General features: G+C 31.1%; 2 non-coding genes across 2 annotated transcripts; both read left to right on the top strand.

The window, feature by feature from the left end:
• The first annotated feature begins 19,497 nt into the window (after positions 1 to 19,497).
• Trnar-ccu (transfer RNA arginine (anticodon CCU)) lies at positions 19,498 to 19,570 on the top strand. The gene has a single exon. It is a non-coding gene; the product is annotated as a tRNA-Arg (tRNA).
• Positions 19,571 to 21,594: 2,024 nt separating this feature from the next.
• On the top strand, positions 21,595 to 21,667 carry Trnar-ccu (transfer RNA arginine (anticodon CCU)). The gene has a single exon. It is a non-coding gene; the product is annotated as a tRNA-Arg (tRNA).
• The last annotated feature ends 5,061 nt before the right edge of the window (positions 21,668 to 26,728 follow it).

Here is a 26,728-nt window from a genome sequence, read left to right on the forward strand (position 1 = left end):
TTTATTTTGTAAAGTAACCAAGATTTGTAACCTTGTCGGTTGAATAATAAATGATTACAAAATATATTAAAAACCTACATTACGAAATTAAACGAATCTATAAAAAAAATATTTTAAAAGAGAAAAAATATAATTCCAAGTAATTGCTTCCGAAGATCAGAGACGTTCCCTCAGAGACGGTAATAAATTGCGCCGTCTATCAAACGCTGCAGTCGATATAAATCATGGATTCCGCACACACAGCACAGGGAAATGCACTATTCGGAATTATTAATGGATATATCTGTTTTTTGTAGATTTATATGAAGCAGTTCATATTCGTATTTATTTAAACCGAGTAATTTTTTTGTCTCAAGTATTACACCAGTTACATTCTGCTCACGGGGATATTAACACGTGGCTTACTGATCCTAATATTATAAATGCGAAAATGAGATCGTTTATAGGTTTGTTTGTTACTTTTTATATCTTAAATACTTAAACGTTTGCGATGAAATCTTTCATACTCGCTTTTAAATGTACTGTGGGCAAACGGAAACTAGACACGAACGCGGGCAAAGTCGAGTCTGGAAACCAGTTTCATATAAATAAGATGTAATAAAAATTTACAAGGAACGTTGGTATTTGGAGGAAAGGAGTCAAACATTGGAGACTGAGCATTGCAGCGTAAAGCGCCCTCCAGCCAGGTGGGGTAATGACGCAGGTGAAATCCTTTATTACTCATACGAGTAATAAAGGAAAATAACAGAATCAAATACGATATGTTTAGAAAGAATATTACTCGTAAGATGACGTCAGACATAGAAGTATAGAAGAAGAAATGCTGCGCCGACCCCAAATAAAATTGGGATAAGGGCAGGAGGATGACGATGATGAATATAAAAGTTGAAACTGATTATAATTTTGGGATAAAATTCGTATATGTAAGCAATCTCGGTTCTTAGTACAATTTATGTATTGCGTTGCGTTGCAAATCCTCTTTGTTTTTTTTGTAAAATGTATCTGTATACAACATTAATGGTTCTTCTTCTTACGAGTAATATAATAATTAGATCAATACTAATAAGATAATTCAAAAAAATTTTTTTTTAATTCACATGGTCAGTGTTCGTAAAAGGCCTATTAAATTATATTTAATCTTTAAATAAAAATATCGAGATATAAAAAGTATTTGTGATTGAAATTAAATCCAACACAGCACATTTTAAGCTTTTATTGAACCATTTTTACACGCCACTAGGACTGAAAGAAAAAAAAAATCTGTCACAGTGAGGACGAAGTAATTACACCTCATTGTCTGTGGTGCTGTTCGATTGCTCGATACGAACGATTAAAATAAAATTGTCCTTTATACGATATGAATTCAGAGGAATTACAAGCTTATTTCTAGTACATTAAAGTTGAATTTGATATGACATCGTTTTATTTGACGAGTGCAAGAATTTCTCAAACAACACGCCCGACAGAAAATGTAATTAATGCAATTGATTAAAGCTGTAAGTGGCATAGAAATGAGCAATAAAAAGGATTCTTTTAAATTTTGCCACTTATTCGAATGCGTCTCATAATTTTGTTATCGATTTTTAAATAAAATCACTGTCGTTAAGTTGAGAAAATTCCGTTCGATTTTTACTTGCTCATTCTTAATAATTACACGTTACAATAATAAGACTCGTATCTTGGCCGGAAGCTTTGATATTCTTTGATCATTGATCACCACATAACATTATGTATGAACCTCTTCTGGCTTCTATCGTTTAATTATGTAATATTTTGTTGTATTAATAATATTATTATAGTAAAACATCTTTGTAATATTTTGTTAATACACTATTGTTAACAGTCTAGGTATTCTATTTGTAAATATCATTTCTGTCTTCATTAGGTTTAAGAATATAAGAAAATATACTCAAATTAATTTTATTTTTTAGTATACAATAATATATATTTTTACACGCATGTTAAATGCGATATTGTGAACTTATATTTCAAAGCCCGATTTTTAATTGTTGTTCTGCTAACCGTGATGACATCATGGTATGGTTTTGTTGTCGTTAGTGGAAGAAGAGATAACCAAAGACACTATTCTCAAACATTGAATTTAGATGTAATTATTTTTCTCCTTAGATTTAGTAATGATGAATTTACATGGAAAACCCCGTTAGTTAGTTTTCTCAATATTCGAAATGGGCGGCTTGTGAGCTTGATTGCTTTTAAGTGATTTGGTGTGATATTTAAAAAAAACGCGTGCTGTCGTTGAACACCAGGTTGGAACGAGATTGCTTTCGATATATATGTATTATGTACGAAATAACAGACACAATGACAATGACAAAATTGTTAAATAAAAAATAATATTATATGAAACCATATAAAAAAAAACAGGAAGAACAAGAAATAAAAAGAGAAGGAAAGGTAGTCTAGAAGAATCACAACGCTTTTTCCTTACAAGACGATTTCTGCCAGTTCACTCTACTGCAAGCTACGTAAAAGAACTTCGAGGCAAATCAAAATCAAATCAAATCAAAAATCTTTATTCAATATAGAAGTGTTTACACTTGCTTATTGATTGTCAAAAATCTACCACCGGTTCGGAATTTAGCACCTCGGACCTGAGAAGAACCGGCGAAAGAAACTCAGCGGGATATTTTTTTTTTTTTTTTCCATTTTGCATGTCCAATGCGACTTCCATTAGAAACCGGATACTAAGATACCTGAGGAATTCACATTTTTTTTTTTTATGTCATAGGTGGCAAACGAGCAGGAGGCTCACCTGATGGAAAGTGACTACCACCGCCCATGGACATCTGCAACACCGGGGGGCTTGCAGGTGCGTTGCCGGCCTTTCAGGAAAGAGTACGCTCTTTTCTTGAAGGTTCCTAAGTCGTATCGGTTCGGAAAAACCGCCGGCGAAAGCTGGTTCCACAGAGTGGTTGTGCGAGGCAGAAAGTGTACATAAAACAACCTTGGCCAAATTACATATATTGAATGTATTATTGTGCATCGAAATTGGAGAACGTACTTTCGATTCTTATCAGATCACAGTGACTACGTTCTCAAACGTCCATATTTTAAAAATCATACATAGTAATGCAAAAATAATGACTCCAATAGAGTCCAACGGCAATAAATTCAAGAGCTAGTGAATTTCAATATTGAAAACAAAACGAAACGAATAGAAAATACTTTATTCATAGTGTGTTTACGACAAAAAGCAAATAGCATTAAAGAGTTATAGAGCAGGCGTGGAAACATAAATATGTCAGAAAAAGATGAAGCGGGTGTAAATACGGCTACCGCGTATTTTAAAGATTTTCAGTTTTATACTATAATAGGATTAAAGATCAAATTTACTATGTAAATAATTATTACTACGAAAGTAACTATATCTGTCTGTTGCTCTTTCAAGACCAAAACATTGAACCGATTTTTTTGAAATTTTGGTATAAAGCAAGCTTGAACTCCAAGGAAATCAAAAACACGAAAAAAGTCGCGGACGATAACTAGTTTTTTTTTATATAACTGTGGCCTTTAATGTTCCACTTTTGACCAAAGCTATGAAATGAATGCTTGCTCTACATGTTTTCCATAGTCAAATTTAAGTTTTCATTGAAAATACGATGAATTCGTACTCGTAGATTCATCAGTTCATTTGATATTGCAGATCCACCAGCCATACGTTGACTTTAAAATCTGACATATTCATTTAGAACGTATTATGTGGTTGTGTCTTACAATTTTGATTTGGGTTTTTTATTGAAATATGTATATAAAATTAAACGTCCTTAGACGTCGCAATACTGGGCTTTATTTCCTATTGCGTAGAGGCAATTGGAGCTTATTCATGTCATAATATTATTCAATTGAAGTTTTCTCATAGAAAAATAATTATGTTCTTATTATTATTTTTTTGGTAAAAATTACAGACATAAGATATATGCACTAAATAGATTATAAATATCCATATTTCATGTAAATGACTCGCATTTACGAATGGAATTTTTAAAATTATTTCCCATTTGATTTTCGGCACCACAAAGCGCAGTTACTCCAGCGATAATTATGCAAGCGTCAAATTGCTGTGACGTAAAATTTCGCTTTTAAACAAGCAGTTTTAAACTTAATTTTCACTCTGTAAAAATATTTCACAACTTGGTTTTTAGTGCGGGAACTAAACTGAGAAGTTTTATGAGACCACTTTCGCAGAAAGTTTGCGTATGGATGTGACTTTACGGTTTATTTCTTTTAAAAGTTTCACTCTACGTTTGTTTTTGTATATTTTACACACAGTTACGTGCAAAATGTACCACTATCATTAATTTTATGTATCTTCAGTTATGTATATAGTATATAATAATAAAGGCACTACCTAAAATAATTTCATACAAAACAAATCTTAAACCTTAATGTATATCTTAAAACTGATAACCTGTTTATTTATTTATTTATTTATTTATTTACATGAAACTTAGGATCTAGGACGTGAAATGTATCTTGTGCTTTTAGTCATATCGGCTCGCACACCCTTCAAGCCGGAACCTAACAATGCTGCTTGCTGTTTGGTATTCTGCTGTATTTCTGATGACTAGGTGGTACCCAAGCATACTTGTATGAAGCCTTACAAACAAGTAAACTACTCTACTTTAATTTAAAAATAGGCGGAAAGTCATTGTTATTTAATAGAAAATTAAATAAAAATTATTTAATTAATACTCAACTCATTTAATTATTACTCAACTCATCGAAGGTCAGCTTCAAAAATTAAAAGGTCAGGTCAGTTAAAAAATAATCTATTAATTTCCTACAGAAATTAAAGAATTTCATTTTATTTTATATAACAAAATTTATTAAATAACAGATTAAGCAACTGTTTTAAGACCGCCTGGACTAAAAATTATAGTTCTGAAGGCTTTTAAAAATCTCCATTATGATAAGTGTGTAAAAATAAAGTAAAATAAACGACGTATAATTTTATGTTTTCTTCTAGAATTGATTCGTAGATTTTATAATAATATAATTATTTACGAAGCCAGTGAAGTTTTAAAAGTAATGTAAAAGCTTCAGGCGGAGAATTAACTAATTTAGTTTTTATTTAAAGGGATTTAATATGTACCACAAAAATGTCTGAACTCGGTGCAATCTTAAATACAATTTTTCTCTTAGCAATAAAATCATCTTAATTAATAATTGTTAATAAACAATTATGATCTTACAACGTTTGTTATTATTAATAATAAAGTTAGCTTACGACTAGTAGGCTAACCTTTAAATAATAAAATCAATCATGTAAAATACTTATTGTTAACTTATATAAAAAAAATCTACTAATTTATTAAAGAACTTATAATTTTTTAATATATATTAAAATAAAGCAACCTTGCTGAAATTTGCTGATTGACATAGGGGTCACTTCATTTCTAGAGATCTATCACCAGTCATGTCAGATAACCGTCTCATCAGATAATGAGAAAAAAATGACGCAGAGATACATTACACGGCCAAGATGGCCAACTTTAAGGCCAATATTGGTCCGAACGATATCATTACGTTAAAAATAAAAGAATACTTGTTGAATTTCAAGTTTAAGTGGTCATTGCGATCTATTAAATTTGAAATGGCTTATTAAATAAATACATTATATTATATTAAATATAAATATAAAGCCAGTTCCAGTGAATATATATCTTCCCAGCCACTAACAAGGTTGGGAGCGCGCTGGTACCTAATTGTATGACAAACGATATCCCGGCTTGGACCGTAAGCTTATTTGTTGCGCTACCGTGCATAGCTGTTTCATTTATGCGAATAAACTATATTTTGTAATTTTCATGATAAGCATTGTTTTTTTTTTTTACTGGACGAAAGACAATAGATTGTTTGAACATTTGCTGTTTTACTAGAAAAACAAAATATACATTAAATTTTAATTAACAAAAAAAAAATATTCAAATAATACTCTGAGTATATAAATTTTAAATATAAATATTGGAAAACATCACATACATTACTCTGATCCCGATGTAAGTAGTTAAAGCACTTGTGTTATGGAAAATCAGAAGTAACGACGGTACCACAAACACCCAACCCCAAGACAACATAGAAAACTTTTTCTACATCGACTTTGCCAGGAATCGAACCTGGGACATGTGTACACATTACTCGACCACGGAGGTCATCAAACATAAATCTATACTAATATCTTTAAGCTTATGTGTGTTTGTTTGTTTGGTTATACGTGCTAATCTCAGAAACTACTGGTTCGATTTGAAAAAATGTTTAAATGTTAGATAGTCCATATATCGACGAAGGCTTTAGGCTACATAATATACCATCACGCTACGACCAAAAGGAGAGGAGTATAAATGAAAAATGCCGCAAAAACGGGGGAAAATTATTCCTTTTGAGAGCTTCCGTTTCGTGGGATGCCTAAACGGTTAAAGTTTCGCAAAAATCAAATATGACAGAATTTTTCCCTTTAAAAAATCTAAAAAATAGTATGCGATAGCATACTTCTATCTTTTAAGGTTGGCTCACTGTAACCTTTTTTTATGGTAATCAATATAATTCTAGAATGATGTATTATTTGCGTAGGCGTTTTAAAAACATACCCTTACAACAATTTATATCAATAAATATTTGAGGAGATATCATAGTTTTAAAAAGACTACGCAACAAACTATGATCATGTTCTACAAAATAATAAGTTACCTACATACTAAGATTATAAGACCTTGTCATTTTGTAGCATGATGTAACTAATACAGCTCCTTAATGTAGGTTAGACTTTAAAAATATTTTCAACTTCTACGCGATTGAAGTCGCGGGCGAAAGTCGAGCCCATGAGAAATATGAGCCCAATCGGGAAGTACGCCGTCCTAAATTAAACATATTTTTCCAAATCAGTTCATATATGACGGAATTCTTAGTTAACATACATAAAAACGGTCAAATTCGAATCGTTTTCTGAAGTCGGTTAGAAATAATAATTTATATTTTAAGTAGCAAATTATGTACCTTTACTTCGCATATTATATTCGTTCTTTGCTCTTGAGGAGGTTTGAAGTATATTCCAAGAAGCTGCATTCGCTGGATACACAATGTGGCATAATTAAATTCTACATATTCCTTACGATATTTTCCATCTCGTTCCTACTGTTACTTAATTCAAAAACAACCTATCTACCTATAATAGATTTTCATACGGTTTTTACCAAGGTATGGACAGATTTATGCAAAAGCTTTAGGCATATAAATCATTATGGTTCTGTGTAAATGCATTGAATATAATATGCCGATTATTGTTGGAAATGTCCGAGTGTCGCCAAGTAAACTTAGAGTTATAAACGTATGTAAAACTTGTAACGTATAAATTTATAGTACATAAAATTTTAGTATTGATAAGCAATCTAACGTGTTCCGGTTATCGAACAGACTATCGCATCGCCGTTTGCATCAATTAATAAATACTATCAGCACTTACTAGGAAAAATAGCGTCTGTTTTAATTTTAAAATCTATCCAACAATTTTATCAAAGTTTTGTAAAACATGCAGCGCTTGTCTAATACAATCGAATGTTGATCACCTATATAGAACTATGAGATTGTAACAGCTGTGTAGACGTTCACCTCATTCTACAGTTATTTCAGTTGATGGTTTCTAAAAAAATACATAGTGAAAATTAAAGTCTGTAAATTTTCCACTGATAAATTTGAAATTTGAGCTTAATAAAATTTTGATCGTTTTATCTTAAATAATCTTTTATGACGTACATAATATGTATATCTTTTGAGATAATGTACTATCATTTGCACTTGTCATTTATATTATACATTATACTACTTATATTTGCATATGTATAGTATAGTAAGTGTAAAAAATGAATATTTTACTTTATTAACAAAATAACTGGTACCCGCGACTTCGTTCGCGTGGGTTTAGACACCAAATGGGGTTGTTATAAGTTTGATATATTTGTCAATATGTGTGTCTATCGTGACATCGTAGTTCATGAACGCATGAATTGATCATTCTGACTTATTTGAGAATTCTTCGAGTTCTTCGCGGTGTTCGATAAAAATCAGCTTAGCAATTTAAAAGTTATAGAAGTACGTTACTAGAAGTAGTGACAATTAGATATTTTGATTTTATTAGTTAATCTTGTTAGTAAAACGTTATGTGAAAACAAAGGGTAGAATTAGTGAGTTGTGATTACAATAACAATTATTAATTATCATAATAGTAACTGCTTTCCTGTTCACGATATTACACGTCGTGCTATTGGAGATTAAAGCTATAAGTTTTCTGGAGTTGTTAACATGCGACAGAGCCACATAAAGCTGGCCGCTTCTCTATGAACGGTATAGAAGTAAACGAAAAGTTTTTGTATTGTATACTTGGAGTATAAACATATATTCACCCGCACCGCACCCTGTCAAAATCTCTGCGTCTATCACGTGACTTTGTAAATTGGTCACTTTTAATCTAGTACCGTTACATAGCTTTAGGGGGCTTCATTTTTATGAAGGTTTATTATAGGTACGCTTATTTTTCAATTAATCTTATGAGCTGGCAGGCCGGGAGCGCTCAGTGATTCAGTAAAAGCAACTGGAAAGTTAGTCAAATCGTCCTGTTTCAGAACTCTGTTGATCGAGATAAAATCTATATCATCTACGTTGCTTAGGGTCAAAATATTCATATCAAAATATATTAAATCTTATCCGCCGTAGGGCGTCAGCTTCGTTGACGCCCAGCCTCCAGTGGCGGACTCGAGGGAGTTCGTCGTACGTACCAGGTAATCCGAAAACTCTTGTCCATTTTCATTACCTCAGATTCGCGCTCGTATATTTATTACCAGATACAGAGTATATACAGAACACCACAGACTGGAACTTTTTAAAAATATTTTAACCTAGCGAGGTAAGCGTAAGCGTACCCTGATTCTACGTGTTATAATAGATAGAGTCAACTGCTTTACGGTTTGCCACAGTGCATTCTTCCGATATTATAAGATCCCTATTTGATTTTTTTTTATGTCATAGGTGGCAAACGAGCAGGAGGCTCACCTGATGGAAAGTGACTACCACTGCCCATGGACACCGGGCAACACCGGGGGGCTTGCAGGTGCGTTGCTCTATTTAGTACGACTATTTCTCGGATAAGCCTAATTAGGTTAACCAATCGATATAGTATTATATTATAACTTTGTATCAATGAATGTTTATAACGATTAAAAAAAATAAACAAACCTAACCTCTTTCACAATTTTGTATGTATAGATCTGTCATATTGGATCACCCGTAGACAATCACACAAAACCTAAGCATTGTTTCTTGAAATATTTATGTACGTTCTAAATCGAGCTGAATCTTAAACGGATACAAAAAGCTTGATTTATCTTTGGTAAACCATGGAACAATGGAAGTTTCTAGAGTTTCGTGACTGTGTTTCATTTAATCTTTCTTTCTCAGCTAATTAATAATTCCTCACTCTGACGGATTCATAGTTATCTTTAGGTGTTTGCAATTGTTGCCGATGTACCTCTTTTTTTGAGAGTTCACAAATCTATTAAGATTCGGGACGAGGTTCGAATTTCTTCGAGGGATTTTTATGATCAATATTTACAAATACTAAGTTATACCAGCCTAAGCTGAACCCCATTTAATACGTCGACTACATCAATGATAGCTTTTTTTAACTTTGTGCTTATACCAAGTTTTTATCACCGTTGTAGAAACTATTGTTAACCAAAGTTTCAGCTAAATCAACTTGACGAAATTTTGCCAATAAATATTTACATAGATGGAATTCTTTAAAATGACATATAATTTAATTATTTTTTTTTAGTTACCGTATCCTAATGAGATTAGCAGTAACAAACACCAGACAAACAGACAAAAATTCTAAAAATATTTTTTATATGATTTATTGTGTCAGTAGATCCCCAATGTAATAGTTTTTCTCAAATATCATCTATATATATCAATCAGATATAATTTTACTATATGTATGAATATAGTTTAAAAGACTCGTGACCCGAACGGATTTATACGGTTACAATTATTAATTATAAAGAAAATGTAATAATATAAATATAATTTGTATCTTACACTACTGAGGAGTAATGTAGCTTTCCATCTGTGCAATTTTTTTAGAATCGGTTCATACAAACAAACAAATTCTACCTTTTCATAATTTCAGTGTAGATCAGAAGCCTTCGAAATTATTTATTTCTATTTATTTATTTATTCTTTATTGTACACCATAAACACAAAATACAAAATCTTAAAATTAAAATAGTATATATTTCATGTGTCGTACAATGGGCAGCCTTATGGCTAATTAGCCATCTCTTCCAGACAACCCAAATTACTGTTACAAGTATTCAAAATTACTCGAATTGTACAGAATCATGTTCTACATACCTATTATTATTTTATATAGAACTATTGGTAAATTAAAACAACATCTGGTATATATTTTTGTTTCTCAGTTTTAGAAGAAAAAAATCTCAACCATGAACTTCTTTAATAGCTCCAACGAAAATGTACAAAAAATAACAAGGAGATTTAAGTCTCCGTTGCAACGATCAAAATACTCGGGACTCTCAACTTTTATAAAGAAACTTCGATCTATATTATTAGACTTTTTGAGTGTTTACAACACAGTTTGAGAAGGTAACCTGTTATCCACTGTCACATAATGGTTTTAAGTTTGTTTTTAAATGATAAATACAATACAAATACAAGCGATATTAACCTATGAATTAATAAGGGTCCAAATCATATAACTTAGTTTTTGAAATGGCGACATTTCTCTCTAATTTTTTCTATTGTATACAATTATATCTATATAATACTATTTTTATTTGACGACCTCCGTGGTCGAGTAGTGTGTATACCGGTTTTCATGGGTACGCTACTCAGAGGTCCCGGGTTCGATTCCCGGCCGAGTCGATGTAGAAAAAGTTCATTAGTTTTCTATGTTGTCTTGGGTCGGGGTGTTTGTGGTACCGTCGTTACTTCTGATTTTCCATAACACAAGTGCTTTAGCTACTTACAATGGGAACAGAGTAATGTATGTGATGTTGTCCAATATTTATTATTATTATTTATATATATATATAAACCAACTTGTTTCAGTCATTGCCATTTACTTATTATTCTCAAAGGTTGTATATTTATAGGAATAAAGTTCTTTTACGCGGCTTATAGTCGATTGAACTGGCAGAAATCGTCACGTAAGGAAAAACCGTTATGCCCCCTCCGGGTGACCTTTCCTTCTCTTTATCTTTCTCAATATCTCTTTCTATTCTAAACGGTTTAATATAACATTATTTAAACATACATTTTGTTATTGTTTTTATTCACACGAGGTTATTGACATCAATTTAATGTCTTGTCATTTATTAATTATTCTCAATCGGTGTTAATTTATTTGATTGTGTCTATTATTTAAAAAAAAAATATATAGCAAAAGCTTTCTCATTCCAATCGGACGACCAACGACGCCTCTATTATTATAATTTTTTTTAATCATGATTGACATACAACGCTTAGGCCCAGCCTTAGAATGCCCAGGAAAGACAGATGTCGAAAAAGAATTACACATTTTCGCTGTGTATTGCAATAAGAACGGTTAATTTTTATCCTAACGCTAGATCTGATCGAAAATCTTATTTTCTAGAATAATCAACTCATTGTACATACGAGCCTAGACGACGTGATTCGTATCCGACGATTGCGGGTTCAGACCAGGGCAAGCATTATATAAAAATATTTAAAAAAAAAAAATGCTCAAAATGCCTTGTGTAATTTTAAAGATCTAACCATACACATGAACCGGTAAGCCACTTTGTTTTATAATATGTAATGATTTCATGATTTTGCAACCCTTTCAGAACGTATATCAATCCATTCCGGCAATAATCCAGGATAAAACTTTTAACACAATTCGAATATCGATTTCGACTTACTCGCTTTAGTAAGTAATTGGTAACGACATTGACAGTCCTCGCAGTTAGTAAGTAACATTGTATCGGACAAGACTTCCCGCTGTCTACTTCCGGAGTATATTAATAGAAAATATTTAGTTCGGGGAACACCTGTAATAACACACTAATTAGAATAAGCCGTGTCAAATAATTTTATTTCAAATATAACGAATTATCGATCTTAGTATGAATAAAATATTTAAATATAATTTTTATGTGTTTTTTAATTAAACGTCAGATATAACATACTAAAACTCGTATTCTAAGAATATTAAAGAACATTAGTAGTATATTTGTTTTACTTTTAAGTTAAATAATTATACATTTTTACCGTTTCTCAATATTACATACTTTTCGCTTCAAATACGCAATACAAGATCAAAAACGTATATTTAATTATTGCTCTTGACCCATTTGATACGATTATTTCTCGGATAAACCGAATTAGGTTAACTTCAGTCGATATAATATTGTATTTTAACTTTTTACCAATGAATGTTTATAGCAATTAAAAAAAATAAACAAACCTAACCTCTTACTGAAATGTGCTGTATGTATAGATCAGTCAGATTGGATCACCCGTAGATAGCCACATAGAATACAATTGAACAATATCACGCCAGGAACTAAGCGATTTTAAGTAAAAATAACATAATGATCAGTAGTTTATTTTGTGACAGCGCTTTGTGCAAGACCTTCTTGGTAGGTACCACTTAATCATCTATACTGATATTGTAAATGAAAGTAACGTTTTCTGTCTGTCTGCTCTTTATTTGTTAAGGTATGAAGCAAGCTTGAACTCCAAGGAAGGACATAGGCGTTCTTTTTGACGCCTGACGCCAGACGACTAACCCCTAAAATGCAAGCGAAACTGCGGGTGATTACTTGTTAAACAGCAATTTTTAGTAATAAAAAAATATACTTTATTTTTAGGTTTAAAAAAAGGGTCATTCCTTATTATTGTATATAGGTATGTACAACAATAAAAATACCATTACCAAAATACCACTCGAAATGTACGAACTATTGTATTATGCTTGCATTCAGGACGCATCCTAAGTGAGCGCTGCCACGCACATAACTAATATTCTAAATGTTATAACCTGTTGGAATGTCGAGCGGGCGCGCACACGATCGGTTGCATTATGCTGGCGGATCATTTACATTTAGGTTGTAACTTTTGTACATGATAACTCAATTCATATTTAAAAACATCAGCTTATATTTAATCGATAAGTATTACACAAATTATATAACACTAGCGACCCGCCCCGGCTTCGCATACTAAATATACTACAGAATGTCTTACAACGTTCACAGTTTTTCAGTCATTAGACAATACAAACCGCTATATCCCTGCGTTTGTCTGTAAATTTGTAATATGTGGCGGAAACACGCGCGGCTGCGCTGTCATTATATTGCGCTGATACACTGAATCTAGATGAATCCTTAATCCTCGTGTTAATATTACGAGATATCTTCGCTAATAGTGAATCGAATCTGATGAATATTTTCATTGAACGAGCTTCGCTGAATGGATGACTCATCAATTATGTCAATGCACTGCCGGCCAATGCAGTACATTACGTATGATATTAAATTCCAATGGTATGAATGTTCATAGCCTAACCACAACAACAAAAATATTTAATATCTGATTATAAAATTGTTGGTAAATAAATAAAATCCAGATAAGCTTACCTGGCATGCTACTTTATATTTTTCTACGAAAAATTTACCAAGTTTTAAACCTGAGACAAGGCTAAGCTTATTTACGATAGCTTACTTTATTGCTGTTGGAACACGAGCTGATTAAAAACACATAAATGATTAAGTTGTGCATTTAGAACTGTGATTGCTTCGTTCGTATAATGGCTAGCTTATAATTCTGCACATCCCGAGGTCGTGGATTTAGACCTAAAACCGTCGCTGTATGAACTCTTTTTAGTCCTTTTGGAATGCCATACCATTAATTCCACAATTTCCGAAATGTCATTATGCTCTGTAAAATATATTCATCGCCAGTTTCAAGGCTTCGAATGATTCAATCCTAAGTACATTTGCTGACACATGACACTGATAACGGAGGCTCGGCCAGTTTACATTAGATCAGTCTGTTTGTTCTCGATAATCAAATGCACTGGCAATACATTACGAATGGCATTGTTATTCTCTAAGAACTTACTGCGTATGTCACTCGCTAGATGATTGAAATCGCTTAACGTTATATGCTATTTTGGTACGTGTGTCATTTAAATATTATAATTTTTATAATCAAGATCGCATATCACTGTATTGTCGACTTTGGTCGTTCAGATATATATACTTAAATTGTTCGTGTGTTAAATGACTTTAATAAAATAACCAGGTTATCAATTCAGTTGTATATCTTACATATTAATAGCTTAAGCCGATTTTTGTCCCAGTTATTATGGGACGATATCTTCACGTAAAAGATCCATTATAGATGTGCAGAAAAAAGGAATATAGAGGATAAGGATTCTTGATTTCAATTGATTGCAAACTAAATTGTTACGATTTAACAAATTTAAAAACCTGTCATAGGTTTCGAAATTCCTAAAATTCTATTGAATAAACGTGAAGTTTCGCGGGCGACCCACTAGTGTTTTTCGTTTGTTACCTCAGAAATCATCATTTATGAACCAATTTATATTTATTCTTGTTTGTTATCTTTTGTAAAATTTAATTTTGAAGCAAAAATTGCTAAATAGTTGAATCAACTAACGAGAATATGTTAATAATAATCGTTACCGCAGTGAGGCCATAAAAAATATTCGGCCGTAAAGCACTCTCTGATGTTCAGAGAGAGAGCTATCATAAAAGGGCCATTCTGTAAGAAACAAATTTTGTACTAGGTATTAGGACTTTGTGCCAGAGTAGGTACAGCCAAATAGTATTATTTAGTATTCTTGTGTTCCCGTTTGATAGGCGAGTTAACCAGTATAACTACGAGAGAATTGAAACATTTGAATTGCAGTTGGTCGAGTCTATCGTTGTAACGAATATTTCTAATATTATAAATGTGAAATTTGGATGGTTTGCTATTATAATAATTTAATTTTTATTTAAATTAACAATTAAAAACACGTTAAATAAAGTCCACTATGTCAATAAAAATGAAATAAGGTCTATTTTTTTATTTTCCTCCTGTTGCACTGAGAGCCAATATTTAAATATGGAACAGTCCAAATTCTCTGCCAAAGTATTTAAGATCTCGTTTTCGGAGTAGCACATTGGTTGTTTTTATCTCGGTCAAATGTATCTAGCACCCACCATACACACACATGGGCGAAGCCGAAAGCGAAAACTAGTCGTTAATAATCTCATAGCCAATATCTATGAGTAGTGACTTACCAGGTAAATAGCCAGTCTGCTTACTTATGTTAAATTATAAAAAAGTTGAAAAACTTGAAAAAGTTTGACTATAAATATATTATATTAATAACGAATTTAAATCACAACTAGTCGGCTTTCCATATTTGACAAATGAGATTTTTTACATTACAACATTTACAGCCTGTAAATTTTCCTCTGCTGGGCGAAGGCCTCCTCTCCCTTTGAGTAGAAGGTTTGGAACATATCATATCATAAGGTCCTCCAATGCGCTTGATACAAATGTAGCAGAATTTCGTTGAAATTAGACACATGCAGATTTCCTCACGATGTTTTCCTTCACCGCCGAGCACGAGATGAATTATAAACACAAATAAAGCGCATGAAAATTCAGTGATGCTTGCCCGGGTTTGAATCCGTAATCATCGGTTAAGATGCATGCGTTCTAACCACTGAGCTATCTCGGCTCTCCGACGAATAAGATACGAAGTGAGGTTCTCTAATTACTTGTGTTAAAATAATCTAAATCAGATTAAACTTTTTTCTAGTAGGCTCTTACAAGCACTTTTGAATTATTATTTTAAAGGGTTAATTTTCATATCAAATTACTAATTGAAGTATATAGATTTATTGAGAGTACTGTTAAAAAGTCACTTAACTATTTTAAATGATTTATAATATATACGAGCTTATATTATTTAGTTTTTGATATTTATCCACTAAATATTTGATGGAATAATACTCAATCACTAACAAGATAATGTAGTTATAGAACAAATTAATACACATTAGTCAGTTACGTTGATCTTAATTCAAACTGAGATTATCTTACGTTGCACGGAATCAATTTCAAAAGCTATCGATAAGGTAGCCGTTAGCGCTAACGGATAGATAAACCACTGACAGTGACCGAAACAGAATGCTATTAAAAGCCTTTGAATTATAAATATATTCTTAAAATAAATCTTATACAGCTCATAATTACGACGTTTTTTACAAACGAAACTTAAAGAAATCTGTTACGATTGTAAAATCAACATAACAAACGAACTAACTTCGCCTTGAATTTACTTCAGGACAGTTTAAAACTATATACAAACAAACATAATTTGTTGTAACACGTAAAACATTGTCTCTGCTAGGAAATTCTGAAATCCTCTCTGAAATTACATCTAAATCTGTCGCTACTGCGGTTTCAAAGACTTTAAATAAAACTGCGTTGTAGACTTGTCGGTTGCTCTCAACAGTTTGTTTTGTTTTCAAATTTAATTATAAAGTATTAGCCTGTTGCATTAAGACGTTTTATATTTTAAAATATCTTCAGCGTATCGTTTAATTTTATATGACTTTAAATAAGTAGATTCAAAGAATGAAATGGAACTGGAAGTGATTAGAACGGTCCTTATGTTTGCGATATATACGTGTAATTACGTTCCGCAGCAAATATAAGATGGGTAGCATTATGCAACAATTGTATAATTTGAAATATCTAAAAGTCCATAACGCTCATTCAATCGAAATTAAATCAAAATTTTATTTATTGTCAAATCTCAATAGTTAAACGAAATAATACTATTACATATATACAAAACCAGTCTTTTGTTTTTTATTAGTTAAACGACTTCGAGTAATAGAGCTATCCGCAAGACCTACAATTGTTAAAACGTATGTATTAAAAAAATCTCAGTGTGTGATTTTTTTCGCAAAACAGGAGTGTTTTAAGATTTCACACTCGATCGACGAGAAAACTTTTTGCGATATATTGATGTTTTCCTTGTATCACATTTAATATTTTTTTAAAGTACAGAATTCAGAATTCTGAGACATTGCAGTATTTGTACAACGATATACAAACTAACAAGAGTATAATAAAAATATTTGCCAAGATGAGGCGAATATATTTTTTTCGATCTAATGATCACTCTCTGAGTTCTGAGTCGTGCAAAGCATCATTGTGAATAATGCTCCTTTACCTTAACAAGAAAAATATTACATTTTTTAATATTCCTATTTTTGTAAATAGTTATTAAATGTTTCCAGTGAATAAATCATGTACTTATGTAGTGTATACTTATATGTACATTTATTTTCAAATTTTTTACAAATTTATTTTCATTTTGCTTACAAATTACCATGTATGAATTTAATATTATTTTTTATGTAATTTAAACTTTAAAGCACATGAAAATGTTGGTAACCACTGGTGGCAAAAGGCATTAGAGGAAAATTTACACGTATGTTGTGAAACGGCTTTCTTGGGAGACTTAAGCTCAGCTTTGGCCAGAAACGTTCAAATTCGTTATCCAGGTGCAACAGACCTAAATATAAACCCTAAAACATTGAACGAAATATTTTAAGCTTGTATACCAAACAACTATTATAAAGATATCATTGAATCATCAAAATATATAAATACGTTAGGTTTATTTCACATAAAAATGGATCGTTATCTTTCCTCTTCAATTGTAATTCGTTTAATGAGAGGAGTGTTTATAATAACGAATATGACTCTATTTAGTTTTAAAATATTATTATTTTGACAAATATATTTAAAATATAGTATAAAAATACTTAATAGAGTAACAAAATAAATATTGGTCTACGAGAAATTAGAATTATTGTAACTAACAACCAGACGGCTATAAAATTTTAGTTATCAAAAAATTAATATTTTTGTACAGTACCAGTATATGGGCTGTGGTGTCCACTTATCGTCAGGTATCCTATTTACCAGTGACATAACATATTTACTTATATGACATTACTGGGAAACGGTGAAGAAGTGTTAATTCTGAATGTGATGTGCAATATTTCGACGACCTCCGTGGTCGAGTAGTGTGTACACCGGTTTTCATGGGTACGCCGCTCCGAGGTCCCGGGTTCGATTCCCGGCCGAGTCGATGTAGAAAAAGTTCATTGGTTTTCTATGTTGCCTCGGGTCTGGGTGTTTGTGGTACCGTCGTTACTTCTGATTTTCCATAACACGAGTGCTTTAGCTACTTACATTGGGATCAGAGTAATGTATGTGATGTTGTCCAATATATATATTTAGTTATTTAATTACGAGTTATAGAATACACATGTCATGTCATTTGACATAAGCAAGTTTTTCATTTTTTTTTTTCAAATATATTGGACATATAAACAGCTTGTTCCAGAATAATCTATACACCTTACATAAATCATAATACAAGTTGAATGATAACTCAATCAGTGGATAAGCAATTATGCCTCGGATGAAAGGATAAAGAATTAATAACTTGGACTCAAAGTTACATTTACCTTAAAGATCAGAATGAGGAAAAGATGCTGAAGACATACATACCTATATACAAAAGTAAATACTTTTATAAAGCAAAAAATTACACTCTTTCCTCTTGCCTGATTTCGTCCGTCACGTTTCAATCATTCTCATTAAAAAAAGATATTGTATGATAATAATTACTGCCTTTTTTATGAACTCTATTAACAGGTTTGTTAGTTAAAGACTGCTTACTATGTTACTGCTATCAGTGATTTAACATTTGAAATAGGAAGACACAAGATTCTTTAACAAATAACCCCGTAAGTAAAGTTTATAAGTAAGTCCTTTGATAAATAAATTATTTTCACTATGGCTTAACATTGCAAATCATTCAATACGGCGTTAAAGACTCCTAAACCATAGCCACAGATTTTTTAGAATAATGGATATTGCTTATTATTAAAATCATCATTTACTTCCCATATATATCAGTGAGCTTAAAATGGCATAGAGTATATCACAAATAAAGAGTAAATTCTGCACGTAAATATGATAAATTTATAACATATTACGGAATAACAGAAGCAATAAATTTTACATAGCAATATTTTTCATATCTGACAGACGAGGAAAAGGTTTTCGTCACGTGACTCGCGTTATATATACGATTTGTCTCCGATAAAAACTATCATATATTATATATAACTAGCTGGACCTGCGGATTTACCCGCACGAAATTTATAATTAATCTATAGCACACAAACTGTTATCCCTGTTTTACCAAATATGAACCTGTGAAATTATACTTAGAATTCTAGGTTTCATGTCATAGGGAGGCTTCCCTATGACATGGAGGATATTTATAAAAAAAGCCGATAAGAACAAACAAATTCATGAGAAAAGTTATCAGCCCCTGTGGCCTAATGGATAAGGCATCGGCCTCCTAAGCCGGGGACTGTGGGTTCGAGTCCCACCAGGGGTAGTATGCGCGATCTATCAACCATGCTGTTTTTTTTAATTAATTAATATATTTTATTAACTTAACGTTTAAATATTACTTTATATTCAAGTTTAGTACTATTAGTTTCAACAATATATTTTATAGAGATTTCGTAATGTTCAATTGTTATATCAAAGTTCGTTTCTGTTTATTTTGCCTCGTTTATCTTGAAAACACTTGATGATTTTCGATTCGAAAATTTTGTCTGCTTTGATTAATATTCAATGTTATGATTGATTACTTTTGTTTAATATTATAATAAAATATTTATCTTTTTTCCGTGATTGTTGGTATATTGACATTACATTGAATTGTTATTAATAATTCTTACAGCGCTAATATTTATGCTGAGCACCCTGAGCAGAACTGAGAAAACGTTATGGTGAAGAAGTGTATGTGCAAACAGACGAAAAATTTCTATGTCATCACTCTCGAAATCTGTTGAAACAGCGATCTGACACGATAAAAGAGAGTTTAGACACATGACCAACGGCTTTACGTTCTTTCTTACTTACTAGAATATTTTGATGGTGAAACTCAATTACTTTTTAATGGCTGACTCGGGGTTGAAACTAGGAGCTTCATTAGAAATATTTCTGAATGCCCAGTAACTAATCACACAGATCCACGCAAAGCTCTATCTAACCCTACCTACAAAAAACATAACATTTTTTAGGGGATTATTAGAGGATAGTGTTCTTTGTTTTAAATAATAAGCAGAACGCATGCTTCATGTTGAATTGGGTTTTAATCGTTACAATTAAATGGAACAAATATAAGTTAATATTTATTTTTACTGTTTATTCCGTTACGTAATATCAGTTATTGAATATAATTGTTTAACTTAAAATTCGGTTTGTTCTAAAACTCAAAATAAGATAGAATCAAACTAATCCTTTTTAATAATTTTATTTTATCATTGAACCAATTTGTTTGCCATGACATAGCCGAATCGAATCGTGGATGTACTTACGGTGTCTAGTTCACAAATGAGAGGTCGATTCACGTGCTTTATTATGAGCTATACTCTGAGTATATTTAAAAGATAAAATTAAAAACAAGGTTATCCGGAGAACACCAGTTATCGAGAGAGTATGAGTGATTAGCAGACAGACCAAGAGTGGAGACCATGGATTTGCCAAATATAACATAGGACTCCTCCCTGGCTGGTGGATCAACGACCTGAAGAATGTGGTAAGACCTCTCTGGGTGGGCAAGGTGAAAATATCGGGAACTTTGTTGCAATTTGGATTATGCCTATGTCCAGCAGTGAATTGAGATTTGCTGATAAAGATGACGATGAAGGTAAAATGTTGATAATAGTTATTTTATTTTAACTATTTTAAGATTATCTTATTCCTTTATATTTTATAGATAAATTTCTGTCACAAAAATTGGTGGGAAAATATAAGACCGCTTTTGCATGCTTTTGAATTGCTGTATATTCTGCGTTATGATGATGTACTATTGTATTTTTTGGTATAAAGTTTATAAATAGATAAATAAGTGATATCTCTAAAAATATGATGTCTCAAATAGATGCCACGTGGGCACGTCTCCCTAAACTTGTACTGACGATCTTGTAAGAGTTGCAAGAAACTATTGAAGTGCTTGATCGGCCCCTCGTGTGTGGGACGCTCCAAATCCTGGGGGGTGGCCTTTGTTCACCAGGAAACATTTTTCGGCTGGTTCCGACGATGATGATTATTATTCACATAATATTATTCCGAGTGTGATTATGGTAAAAACTTTAATTTTGATAGACAGAAAGCTATATTTATTTCATTAATTAAATGGTACTTTTATCTATAAAAATATAATGTTTATAGATTAATATAAGTTACTGTGCAAAGTATGACAGTGTAGATGATGGCAATGATTTTTAATTGAATTGCAATGTCTATTAAAAGAACGATAAATTAACTAGCATCCCTGTCTTCAGAGCAGCCCTTTTAAAAGTGACCGATAAAAAATTACAGGCTACATATTCATATGTATTATCAGAAGCCCCTGTGGCCTAATGGATAAGGCATCGGCCTCCTAAGCCGGGGATTGTGGGTTCGAGTCCCACCAGGGGTACTATACTATGATGTTGAAATTATTATTTTATTAATGTATTTTGCATTTGAAACTTAGCTTTTGAACAACTGTGTACTGTGTTATTTTTTTTAGAATATTATTAATGTTTATTTAATTGGCATATAAAATTTCGAGTATCTTTCGCCTCGTATAAAATGGTGTTTTGAAAAAACATTCGATGTTTTCCTTAAGTACTTTTTTAGTATATTTATGTATGTATATAATGTGATTATAATTATTATAAAAAATACTATAATACTAATAATAATTAGTAAAAAAAAAAATATTTTTTTACAATTATTATTTATGTAACTGGTGACGCTATTAGATAAGTAGCGTCAGCAGTTGTTAGAATTAAATTTATTATATAAAAGCGATAAGTACTATTTTATGTAATAAATGTGTAAAGCCGACGAGACTCAGCGCTACTTAAACTAAGTTTTTATAAAAATTGTTTTGTAAAAAGTCATATCCCACGTAAGTTGAAAGTGTGAAATAAAATAAAATTAGCCTAAAATTCCCGTTTAGATGGAAAGCGAAATGTCCTACACATAAGTGTACTAAGCTTACATTTTCGTTCACAGAACATATACAGAGGTAAAATTGTCATCTCAAACGGGAAATAAATAAAATATTTTAAATTTAGAGGGCAAAAAGACAATCATAAGTCATTCATAAAATTATATAGTAATGTGTATTATATACACAGCAAGGCGTAAAACGTTGTGATAAGTTTTTTGCCACAGAAACATATTACACAAACGCTACATATAAAAAAAAGTTGCCTTCAAATTGAAACTTGAAATTTTAGGAATTTACATAGTTGGACAATGAATAACGGTAGGTATAACGAGCTCGATATCTCAATAACCATCAACGGTAGGTTAAAAATATATAGGACCTAAATAGTAGAACGTAAATGAAGCAACCAAAAATATTTTGTCGGAACTCCTGTATCACGACGCATAGCCGAGTTATATCAAAAAACATTCAACCCTTTTTTTTCAAGGTGGACTTTAATTTTGTCTTAATCGAGGTCGACAATTTCAAGCAAGAATATAAATATCAAGCAAGAACTAATGGCATATACAATATCACCCCCTAAAGCACAAAATTGGCGCTAATTTGAAAAAGTAAAAAATGATTAACTATTTACAGTGTCAACGTCTGTATGCGAAATACCGTCCATCTGTCTAAATATACATTAAATTCGTGGCAAAATTAAATTAACAACACGCGCCACTTCTATATTGCTTCTATTCTGTGGTTTCATTAGACATGTTCAATGCTGGCACAGCATACTGTCAACGTTTTCATGCCAAACGCCTCCAACTAAGCCACAGACATGTCTTACTCCTGATGTACTAAGAAACAGTGTCTTTAACCCGAATTTAATAATTTTGATGATCGAGTCCCTTGATAAAATCTATCTTGGCAATCTTGATAATTTTGGTTTTACTTTTATTCTATATTGTACGCTAAGAAAACCCATTTAAATATATTATCATCATGAGTTGTGTCTACTTCGTGTATAGAGGAAAACGTGTAGAGAAATAATAAAAAATACTGGGGATCGTGAAGACTTTGGGCATAAATATAATAGAAGAATTCAATAATCATTTAAGGTATGAAATAATTGTATTTTTATTTTTGAAATAATTATAGAATCAAACATATATTTATGAAACTTTTCAATGGTTAGGCTTATCTTAGACTTAACATTAGTATCTGGAATTCTGAATATATATCTTTATACCAGAGCTCAAACTGAATAATACGTTATAACTGAAATGTATGATTATTATTATTATTTGTTGGCATTATTTATATTTTTAATTATGAATATTGACGCTATGACCGAAAAATAAATCAAGATAAGAGGTGAACCTTTGGAACTAAAACTGACCGAAATATGCGACTGTCATTACGGTTTTTCCAAACGATACTTGGAATAAAATCATTCATGAAATCAAATATGAGTTGAATTTATAGCTGCGATCCGTTGCTGAATTTACATTTCATTTATACAGAACGCGACGCGTTAGACACTCTTAGCCACTTTGAAACTTTAACTTTTTAACATTTTTAAACGAACAATAATTTAAAAAAATATCTATGATAATATTATAAATAGGTACAAAAGTAGCTCTGTCTGTCAGTCAGATATTCTTTCACAGACAAATTACTGAACCCAATTTGATGAATGGTACGAAGCAAGCTTGAACCCCCAGAAAGGACATAGGCTATGTCTAACCCCTGATGAGCAACCCCTAAAACGCGAGTGAAACCGCGGATAACAACTAGTTTCTAATTAAAGAAAACAATACTCTTATACTGTTATAGCATTTACTCCATATTTTTAAGAGCAATGTTCAAGTATATTAGCAATACATTAATCTTAAAAGCTATTTCAAATCTGTCCTCCCCTTATACGATGCAGGAAAATCACATATTATATAATGGGTAACCTAAATTGGTAGTTTAATTAAGACTGTTAATGTAAACATGTTTTCCTAACGAAGCGATAACGTGTATTGTGATAACGTTATAGGTGATGAACCGAAATATTACAATGCAACATTTAATAGTTATATGTAAATAATTCAGACCATATTACTTGTGTTTCAGAAGTGTTTATATTTTATGGTATTTCCATTGAATACTTTGTAATTTCTATGCTTAAACTCTTTGCCATATACCTTTAAATATCATCAATAGATGATATTTAAAGTAATTACTATTTTTGTGACCAATACGTGTTAACGACACCAAAGTTGAGTAGGAATAAAAATATTTGCGCTATTCAGTCAAATAATACAATAATTATATTATTATTGTTGTTAGTGACTATATAACTTTTTATATTTATTTTTTTCCTATCAAAATATATTATAGTCGCTCGACTCTAGTACCATAAACAATATTACCTTGTTCTTGGTACACGTCAATACCTTCTAATCGAGACTTACCTGGATTCGATTACGCCAAATATAAATATCTGTACCCAATACAAGATATCAGAACTTAGACTATATTTAATATAACTATTTATCGACATTTTGGTTCTGTAATTGTCTTATATTATATCCGTCAGCTCGTAACGATAGTTTTTTTATCGCTATTGCCAATAATTATCCTTATCCATATTTCACCTGTGATCTGAATCCTGTTTATTTTGCCATCTTGATTGAGACATTGTTCGAATATTATTAATGCACAGCTAACACTACTGACTCTAGAAAAGTGACATTTTGAACATAAGCATCCACTAACTAGTATTACATATAGAAATATTTTAAGTGATGTTTTGAATTACTTAAGTGCAAATATTGTTTAGATTTATATATTGTCATTAATGTAATATAAAAATTCTAATTTTAAAAAATGTATTACCTTCTCCAACGATACAATTGTTTCTTGGATGCAAGATGTAATAGGAATTCCTTTGTGTATCATACGATGGAAGGCCCAGCTTGCAAGGCGTAGTGCGGCATAACTTAAGAAGCTAAGCTGGGTTAAAAGTGATACTATGCTAGGTATAATATTCTATACTTCGAAAATTTCATTTTAATTTACTACTAGAATAATAAACATACAATATTTCGACACAAAAAAATAAGTCATTAATTTTTAGGTCGATTTAAAATTATAATGTGGATCAGAATTTAAGCTTTTTTAAGACTAAATAAAACATCTTTATATTTCAATCGTAATTGCGTCTTCACATATGAATAGTAACTGGTGTTACTATTCATATGTGAACACCAGATATTTATTATATTCGAAACCTTTAGTACTTATTAATAACGTTATTCTATAAAACTAGTTTTAAAAAGTATATAATACGATTAAAGTGATGTTTAATAAAATTTAAAACATCATAAATCACATCATAAGTAAAGTGATTAACTTCTGGATTAATCGTATTATAGAAAATATTCTGCGAAGTTTAATATTTTCACATAGCCATGATTTGTATGATAAACAAAGTTGCTTTCCGTTGTCTGTACGCTTAATCTTTTAAACTATGCAACTAATTTTAATGCGATTTTCATCCCTAAATATATTGACACAAGAGGAATATTTATGAGTATTATACATGTAATAACATTAATAAAATAAAAGAGGAGAATAACCGGGAACTTCAACTAAGCTAGCCGGAAAAAATAATAATTTATTAGTGGGTTTGTTTTTCAATTTATAAGTCGTATATAGAACCTTACTCCTGCCGGATTGGTAGCTAACGAATCATTAATTATGATTCATATATACTTATTTAAGTCCTTCATATATATTTTTAATAAAAATAATTATTATAGATTTCAGAATATTAAGAATATTTCAACTGCTGGGATCTTCATGTTTTCAGTAAAGGCGCTGTACGACGTTGTATGTTACTTCCGGAGTTTATGTTTAGATGGCGCTTTACAATAATTAGCCTATAGGTTCACAATTAATAAAGTCGAATTAATCTATTGTCTAATTACATACGCAATTAAAATAATCTAATCAAGGCTAGTTTATTTTACTTTATGATAATTTTTATTGTAATATATATTAATATTGATTTCTTTAAATAACATTTTTTATTGATATCGTCAATTGAAAATTCTATTAATTTTTAATTCATTTTTATGCAAACTTAGAAGGAAGTAGTATATAATGTATAGTATGACAATATTGTGAGCTAAGAAGGCCGTTTCAGCCGTATATAACCAAAATTTAGTGTTATTATCATCAGTAATTAAACTTAGTTTATTAGTTATGTAATTTTTATATCAACTGGCATCTGCTACTAGCAGACTGAATTAAACGGCAATGCTATTTGTAATTTAGAACAATGTAAATTACTTCGAAAACAATTATATTTGATTGAAGCACACTTACCGTACTAATACAGAACGAAAATGTATCCAACTTACATGTTTAATAATATATATATATTATTAGGTGACTAAATATAATGTAAGGTTTAAATAGATATACTTGTTAAAATTGTTATGTATTTTGTTAGTATGTAAAACATTGTGTTTTTATACGATCAGTTAATATTTCGATTAT

This window comes from Vanessa tameamea, chromosome 15, assembly GCF_037043105.1.
Source record: "Vanessa tameamea isolate UH-Manoa-2023 chromosome 15, ilVanTame1 primary haplotype, whole genome shotgun sequence".
Lineage (NCBI taxonomy): Eukaryota > Metazoa > Arthropoda > Insecta > Lepidoptera > Nymphalidae > Vanessa > Vanessa tameamea.